Below are 9,486 nucleotides of genomic sequence, written 5' to 3'. Positions count from 1 at the left end.
TAGCAGCCAGAATGTCAGTATCAGAAGCAAGTGGCAATTTCCTACTTAGAGTGTTAGTACATGTCAATCTGGAGAATGGAGTTGCATCTTACATAGGGTTGAGATCTAAAGACAGCACAGAAAGTAAACCTTTCATCAACATTTTCCTTGGAAATCCCTTAGGGAGAAGTCTAATGTTGAAGATTGCAGTGTCTGTATAGTGTTTCAACTTAGTTAAATAGAAACTACTTTCCCTAGAATTCCATTCCGTGTATTGTTCTGGATTAGTATTGGCCACAAGAGAAGTCTGCACAGAATTTAGAAGGAGCAGGGAGGTGGCAGTCATTATGTTTGTAAGTCTGAGGCATTGAGAGCTTGGGTATGCTGTCACTTATCTGACTGACTGACTTACTTTGTTGACTGTAGCATTGCAGCTGGTCTGTGGCTTCTTCAGCTCTGGCCAGATCCTTCCTTCACTGGACCAAGTGCATGTGTGACCCTGTGATGAAAGGTACCAGTCCTTTCTATAGATTATCCGCCTTAGGGAGGCTGGAGGTGGTGAAAGACAGATGTGTGTTCCATTTTGTTCTTTGGATTCCAGTTTTCCCTTGTGGGTTCTGGTGTCTCCTTGTCCTCCTCCACTTCACAACTAGCTTTTCTTCTGAATACTGGTCTTGCTGAGCTACAAGTGCAGGCTCACTGAAGATGCCCAGACAATAGCCTTCCACAGAATTCCTTACCAACTTCCATAATTAAGTAAGGTCTAATCCTTGTGATCCCTTCTCTTTAAATCATTCAAAGCGGTTCTGCTTATCTGCCTGAGCCCTAACTAATAAAGAGACTACCATACATTTTCTAATAAATCTGGCAAGATTTCCCTGTCCTTACCTACCCCACTGGGCATCTGATGATATAGTTGGTTCAGATTTAAGAATCATTCAAAAAGCATATAACTTTAAACCCTAGATTCATACATAACATAGTAAGTTACCCACACAGTGAGATATTTAAAAGCCAAGAGAAAAGCAGATTCCTAAAACCCATCTCAGTTTTACTACAAAGCATGGCTCATTGAGTGGTAAGAACAGGCAAAATCAGCCATGCCTATTTAGGTTGTTTCTCTTTTTCCTTTATCTTGTGTGCGTGGCTGAGCTTCTGTGCAACCCCACTGTAAGCACATTGGCTCACAGTATCAAACCTTTTTATTTCATTTTTAGTTTGAATATTGATGATTCCATGCCCTCAAGTTATTTCACCTCTGGGTGCCCTTGCACTGTAGGAAACTGCATTCTGGTCTTTTCCTTTCCTTCCCCTCAATCTCCTCAGGCCCCTTTTCAGCTTTAATCTTCATTCCCAAATGTCTACAATTTGAGATTTGCATGATTGCTGCTTTAAAATTGTAAACTGAACAAATTTTAGCTGTAGATTTTGTTAGTGAAGAGAAATGAGCATGCCCAGGCCATTTGAAAACTTCATGGGAAACACTCTCAGTCCTAAAAGGATTAGAGAAGGATCATGACTTGCCCTGTTGTTCAGGAGGAAGAGCAAAGTTTCCTGGTAAGCAGATGCTTGGAAGCAGATGTTTTTTCAATATCATCACTTCAGAATTGTGTAAATCTTGTACTTGGCTGTGAGTCTTAACTAATGAACTGCCTACATTAAGGTTGAGTTTCTTGATTTATTGAGATTTTGTTTCACCTAAACTCTACTTAACTAAATCCACAAGCCTCAAGCTTGATTTACTGCCTTGTTTCAACTGAAAGCACACTTTCCTAACAATATTTATAACTTTTTAAATAGGATTATTATTGGAAAACAAATCTTTGTTCATTATAATGATATTAGAAAACTGTAGAAATTCAGAATCTTCTTTTCATTTCCTCCTTTCCCTCTCTAAAATCTCACAGAGGCGCCTGATGCCTAGAAGAGAACATCTCAGTCTTTTTGCCTGACACTTGGCCCAGGGATTCCCACTTGATAGACAAGCTCTCATGAGCTTCACAGTCCCAAGGAGACCTATGCCCACAATTATATTTGTAACCCACATCCCTCTGGCCTCACCAGTGCACACGAGGTCATAGTTTAACCTAGAGTCCCTTGATTCAAAGTCTCCACCTGCATGAGAGCAGGATGCCCTTCTCAGGTTCCTGCTCATTTCTTTCTGGGACTCTCCTCTGGTATGTCAGGCAGGCTTTCAGCCTCTGCATATGCCTGAGCTGTCTTCGGTTCCAACCTGTTGATCCCTGCCCTAGCTAGGGACTGAAGCTCCCCCTACCATGCCAAGTTCAGGGTCACTTGTTCCTTCACTACTGGACTAACAACAGACAGACACCTGATCCTCACTTCTTCCCAGCCTCACTGGGAGCAGGCTTAGAAGTCAACATCTTCCTGAAGGTCAGAAAAATGAAATTATGGCAAAGAAACCGATGACTGGTTGTTAAATATGGGGGCTTCTGGCGTCACCCATCATAGCTCACCATCCTTCTAGGGTTATGAGTTCCTGGCTATGGGATTTCCTCCCCAGCTCGCTGCAACCTGCTCCCATGTTGAGGTGCCAGCTACTCTTACCATTGCTCAAGCAGCCTGGATGTCTTAGGCTCTATGTTAATCAGCTCGTTGTTGCTGTGACAGAATACCTGAGATTAATGATTTAAAGGGTGGGAAGATTTATTTTGGCTCATGGGTTTCAGAGATTTCAGCCCATGATCACTTGGCTGTGTTGTTTCTGGGCCTTTGGTAATGCAGAACACCACGCTGGAGCTTGGTGCTCACCTCGTGGCATCCAGGAATTACAGGGAGGGTGGGATGGGTAGGAGGGGAGGGGGGAAGGACAGGGGAGGGGAGGGGAGGGGAGGAGAGGGGCTGGGGACAAAACAGAGACAAATTATACCCTATGAGGGCATGCCCCCAATGACCACTGCCTCTAACTAGGTCCCACTTCCCAAAGTTTCTACCACTTCCCATAGTCCATTAAATTATGAATCTATCAATGGATTAATTCAATGATGAGGTGAAAGTTCTCATAACCCAATTACTTCCCAAAGGCTCCACCTCTGAACACTGCTACCCTAGGGACCACGCCTTTAACACACGAGCTGTTGTGAGACATTTCAGACCTAAATCATAACAGGCTCTAGACCTAAGAGAATAAAATCCAAAGATGGTGTTCCCTTCACACCTCCTGTTTAAGGTCTGCCTTCTCAGTTCTCACTCCCAGTCCCTCTTCTGCCTCTTTCCAGGAAGACTGTGGGTGAGGAAGTCCCCTTTCATTAGGAGGCACCTCACTTCCTGTCCACAGATGGGGCTTGCCTCTAGAGTAAACCATAGCAGAACCCAGTAGCTCAGCTCCATACAGTGGATAAGCAGACATAGGAAGATCATTTCCTTGTATTCACTTCTTCCTATTTACAATAAAGGCAATTTCTTCATTTTGATTCTCAAAATCTGGATTGAGTAGTTTGAAATAACATCAAGTGTAATTCCACCTCCTTTCTGTGCATTTTTTTTTTTTGTGAAGTATATGCCTATATGGTCTTCCTGTGGCCTTAGCTCCTAATGTTCAGTCACAACTTCTTAACTGGAATCCTGTACATCTTTATAAAATGAGTAGTTCCTTTAGATTGCAAAATTAATCTATATCCATATTTAGGAGGAAATCTATTTCCTGGGGAAATTATTTGCAAGCATATAAATCTGCTTTAAACATACAAAATCTTTTACTTTTCTCCAACTTTCCCATGTTATTTTCATAATTAAACAGCTCATCAATGTGCCAGTCAGTATCAACTAGATTGTGTCATAATAACAAATAGTCCTTAAATCTTAAATGACTTAAAATAACAAAGATTTCTTTCTCACTTCTGTTATATTTCATCCTAGAATGGCATGGGGGCTATGTTCATTGTAGTTACTTAGGGAGGTAGGATGAGGGAGTGGTTTTCTTCTCGGATATTGCTAGCCTCAGGGCTATAGTTGTAGCTCAGTGGTGGAGTGCTTGCCTAGCATGTATGAGGCACTGGGTTCGATTCTCAGCACCACATAAAAATAAATAAATAAAATAAAAGCATTGTGTCCATCTACAACTAAAAGAAATTAGCTAATCTCTGCCTCAGGGACAGATTTTCCAGAGATTTTTTTTTTTTTTTTTTTTTTCCTGGCCATTTAGTACCTCCAACTCAGCTCCATGTCCCTCACTCGAACATGAGGGAGCTAGGAATTGAGTTCTACAGGGGCACCACCCTAACCCTCCTCCTGAGATTTGAAAGAACACATTCAGCCCTGCCGATCACCTCACAGTTACATGATAATAGTTGAGATCTAGCGAAGCTTACTACCAGGTTTTGTACCAAAGCAGTGCTTTACATTTGTGACTAATTTCAATAGTAACAATAATCTCATGAGGTAGTTACTATCATTATGCTGATTTTCAGAAACTGAGGTATAGAAAGAATGAATAACTTGTAGATGCACAGCAGTGAAATGGTAGAACTGGGATTTGAATCTATTGTCTGGCTTCATAGGTCACACTCTTAACCACTGTACTGCATACACCCCACTCAACTCGGCAAAACTAAGCCCATCATTTGCCTACCACCACCTCCCCGCAATGCTACATCTGTTCTTTCTACATTGTTCTTAACTGGGTAAATGGCATGCTACAAACTATGTGGTAACAAATATCAGAAATCTGGGAATTGTCCTCTCTCTCTCTTTGCTGATCTTGCACATCTCATCCAAGATGATTCTCGAAGCTGAGCTACACACCCTTTTGTCTCATAGGCCCTTGGAAAATGTATCTTAAAAGGTGAGTTTTGAGCTGGATTTTCAGAAAATGGACAAGAAAATTTTGGGCAAGAAAATTGGATGGTACCTCTGGTGGAGAAAAAAAGCATGAAGGGTACTATTGTTTTGAGACTTTAGCAAAAGGTGAAGTTTTATAACTTCAGGGAGTGGGATTGCTATGGAGAGATTCCTGGGCAATAGCCTAAGTAAGGTTGTGAACATTTTGTGATAATACATTTGGCCCTGCTGATCACCTCAAAGCAATATGATAATAATTGAGATCTATTGAAGCTTTCCACCAGGTATGGTACTGAGACAGTACTTTACATTTGTAACTAATTTTAATCTTAATAATAATCTCATTGGCTCCAGGTCCTTCCTAATAATCTCTAAACCATACCCCTCTATAGTCTGCTTGCAACAATGTGGTGAGAATGAACTTCTAAAAATCCGTATCTGAGGAATCTGATTGTGTTATCTCCTCTCTTCAAAATCCTATGCTCATTTTGCATTTCCTATGAAGTAAGGTCTGAAATTTATTGAGTATTCCCTTTGCTAGCACAAATACCCCTTCACCCACTCTAACCTAACTAGGCCCCCACTTTTTTTTTAATCCTTCCACAAAGCAATAGATTCTTTTCAATCACCTATGAAGAGTGTGAACCTGATTTGTTCAATGTGTTTTCATCACTAGAAAATGAACTTCATGATGGCAGGAAGGGTGTTTATTTTGTTCTATATGTATCTGTGGCACCTTAACATGGTGTGGGGCACAGGGCAAGGGATTCAAAGGATATTCGATGAATGAATACATGTTACTAGCAACAAATAAATTGAAATTTTCTTCACAGCCAATAATAATTTTTTTGGCTGACAAAGAGTGTAATGGGAGTAGAAGAAACCTGGACTCTAGTCTTTAGCCCAAGTTCAGAGGCCAGATTATCATTGACATGGGTGACTGTGGGCATGTTATCTTAATGGTCTCCTTTTTTCAGAAATTGGATGTGTGGGAGGGGGATGTTACCTTAAAGAATTGACCTGGAAATGAAGTCACAGAATGTTCACTCCCTTCCTTAGGCTATTGCCCAGGAATCTCTTCATGGCAATCTCACTTGCTAAAGTTTTTCTATGTCATCTTTTGCTAAGGCCTCAAAACAATAGTTCTATTCATACTTCTTCCTGCACCAGAATACCAGTCAATTTTCTTGCCAAAATTTTTCTTGTCCATTTTCTGAAAATCCAGCTCAAAACTCACCTTTAGAGATATATGTTCCAATATTCTCTTTTTTGTTTCCCCAGCATTTAAACAGAAAGTTCACTTTATATTGATTTGAGCTTGATCACACCTGGCCTTGTGGATATTAACCAGTTGATCACCTACACAGATGACAGTTCACTGAAGGTGTTTTCTTTGTTTCGTGTGCCATGGAGTGCCTTGTGCAAAGTTGGCAAGCAGAATGACAATCGATTGTTGTCAGATTAACTAATCCACTCATCCTGTGTAGGAAGTTGAAGTTCTAATCACATTTCTTTCTGACAGTTGTAATCTCCATCAGGACTCTTTCAAACAGGAGAGAAGGAGCTGATGTAGACAGGCTATGAGGAAGCTCCCTTTAGTCTTTATTTTGTCTAATTTGATATATAGACTAACCATAGGGTATTTTTGTTTTTTAAACTTGGATTTCTCACAGAAAATGCTCCTGTAAGATAGAACTACATTTTTTTTTTTTAGTTCATCTGTTAGAACTGAAAAAAAAAAAAACTGCCAAAAGAAAAACTTTGAAAAACATAAATTTTAAAATGCCAATAGACAAGAAACAAATAACAGGAATCATTGAACATCTGTTAAACAAATTGACTCCGTGGTTAAAAGCCTCCTCCCTCAACCCTGCCATACACAAGCAAGCAAAAAAATACCCTCTAGGCCCAGATGGTTTCACTAGTGAATTCTATTAAACATTAAAGAAAAAAAAAAATCAATTCTACACAAAGTTCTTGCCCAAAATTGAAGAGGAGGGAATACTTCCCAACTTATTTGTGAGACCAATATTATCTTGAGGGCTATCTAATATCCCTTATGAAAACAATTGCAGAAATCCTTAACAAAGTCTTCGCAAATTGAATCTAGTTATGCGTACAAAGGCTAAAGCAACGTGACCGAGCAAGGCTCACCCTACAGTTGCAAGGTTGATTCAGCATACAAACATCAGTGCAATTCACTTTTTCAGCAGTCTAAAAGAGAAAAGTCATATGATCACCTCCATAGATACAAAAGACGACTGAGGAAATTCAAGATCCATTCATGGAAAAAAATCAAAAACAAAAACAAAAGTCTTAACAAATTAGGAATAGAAGGGAATGTTCTCAACCTAATAGTGTGTATATACCAAAAAATCTAAAAAGCAAAAACAAATAATTAAAAAAAAAAAAAAGCCATAACAATGACTGACTAACTTTCTGTCCTCTAAGATCAAGACCAAGAAAAGATTTCCATTCTTGGTACATATCTCCAATGCTGGACTAGAAGTCTTAGCACCTGCAGTAAGGCAGGCAAGACAAATAAAAATCATACAATTTATGAGTGAAGAAAATTAAAACTTTATTCTCAAATGACATCATTGTGTACATAGCAGAAACCAAAGAATCTACCAACATTGTGCTAAAGCTGATAAATACATTTCACAGAGTTTCAGGATATGAGATCAGCCACAACAAAACAATCAACTATATGTCTACACACTAGTAATGGACAAATTGGAAACAGAAAAGAAATTATAGTATCATTTAAATCTTGGAATGCTTAAAAATAAAGCTAGCAAAACATCTGTCAAGAAAAAAGAATATGGAATATACTCAAAATTAAAAACATTAATGAAAGAAATCAAAGAAGGTCCAATTAAATGGAGAGTACAGTGCCTTCATTCATTGAAATATTCAGAATTGTCAAGATATCTGTCAGTGTTCCCCAAATGGATACGTAGATGAAGTGTAATTCCATTAAAAACACGAGGAAACTTTTTATAGAAATCAAGAAACCAATTCTAAAAATTATTTGGAAAAGCAACAGACTAGAATAGCCATAACAATTTTGAAAGAGAAGATAAAGTTTGGAGGATTAATTCTTGTTCATTTCAAGACTTACTATAATGATACAGTAATCAAGATTGTGTGGTGTTTGCAAAAAGACAGACACATGAATCAACTGGACAGAGGAGAGAGACAAAAAGTGTTAGTTGATTTTTAGCAACGGTACCAGGCAATGTAATGTAGAAACTTTTCAACAAATGATGCTGGAGTATTGGGACATTCATAAATAAACTGTGAACCTTGATCCATATCAAAATAAACGCTCAAAAGATAACTGGAAACTCATCAAAAATCTAAAATTAAAATTAAAATTATAAAATCTTTGGGAGAGAACATAGGTTAAAAAATCTTTGAGACAATGAGGACAGGCAAAGATTTCTAAGAAAAAAATGCAAAAAAGAAAAAAGTTGGTAAGTCGGATTTCATGAAAATCTAAAACTTCTGCTTTCCAAATTGAATTGTGAAAAGAATGAAATGACAAGCCAAAGACAGAAAATATTTACAAAATAGCCATCTGATAAAGGACTCATAGCCAGATTATACATAGAGCTCTCAAAACCCAATAATAAGAAAACAAACCGATTCAAAGTGGGCAAAACATTTGAACAGATACATGTGGCAAACACACATAAAAAGAGGCTCAATATCATTAGTCAGTAGAAATGTAATTTGAAAATGCAGTGAGATACCACTACACACCAGTTATAATGGCTTTAGTGACAATAAACTGACTTTACAAAATGCATTGGAGGGTGTTGAATAACTGGAGCTTTCATATATTCATTGTTGGGAATACAAAATGGTGTAGTCTCTTAGGGAAATAGTTGGAAAAAATTTTTAACATTACACATATGCTTGCTGTATGATTTAGAAAATCTGCAATTAGATATTTACTGAAGGGAAATGAAGACAGAGGTCCACACAAAAACCTGTACATGAATTCTTATAGCAGTTTTAGTAATAACTGCCCAAAGTTAGAAAAAAGGGCAAATACTGAATGAGTAGATAAAGACATTGTGGTACATTCATGTAATCATAATGGAATATTATTCAGCAGCAAAAAGGAATGAACTACAAATACACTAATAAAACTGCTGAATTTAAAAGCATTTTTGTCAAGTTTTACTTGACAAATCTAACTTCTTTCAGAAGTTAGATTCAAAGAGCTACATAGTGTATGATTCCGTTTCTGGAGAAGGCAGAAATAAAAATCAAATTTATGGGTGCAAGGTTGCCAAGCTTGGGAGTTGGGAAGTGGTTATTACATTGGGGCATAAAGGATCCTTTTAAGATGAAAATATTCTCTACCTTGATAGTGGGGGTTATTGCATGAGTGTATAAACTTTTCCAAATATATAGAACTATACAATTTAAAGGATGAATTTTACTCTTTGTCAATCATACTGCAGTTAAAAAAAATAGAAACATTTTACAGACCTCCTGAAGAAAATGTGTGTGAATGAAATTATAAAAGGATCAAAACCAGCTCAGTGTGGCTTTTCCAAACTCTCTTCTGCTCCAGCTGTTCCTCCAAATACTGTTCCACCTGGAGCTGGGCTTATGGTCATGAGCAGGTGAATGCATGAGGGAAGGAGGAAACTTTACTTTCTGAGCATGAGCTCAACACTATTTGGCTGG

The sequence above is a fragment of the Sciurus vulgaris genome (assembly GCF_902686455.1).
Source record: "Sciurus vulgaris genome assembly, chromosome: 5".
Classification (NCBI taxonomy): Eukaryota; Metazoa; Chordata; class Mammalia; order Rodentia; family Sciuridae; genus Sciurus; species Sciurus vulgaris.
The sequence above is the reverse complement of the archived record's forward strand: the minus strand, read 5'-3'. Positions refer to the sequence as shown.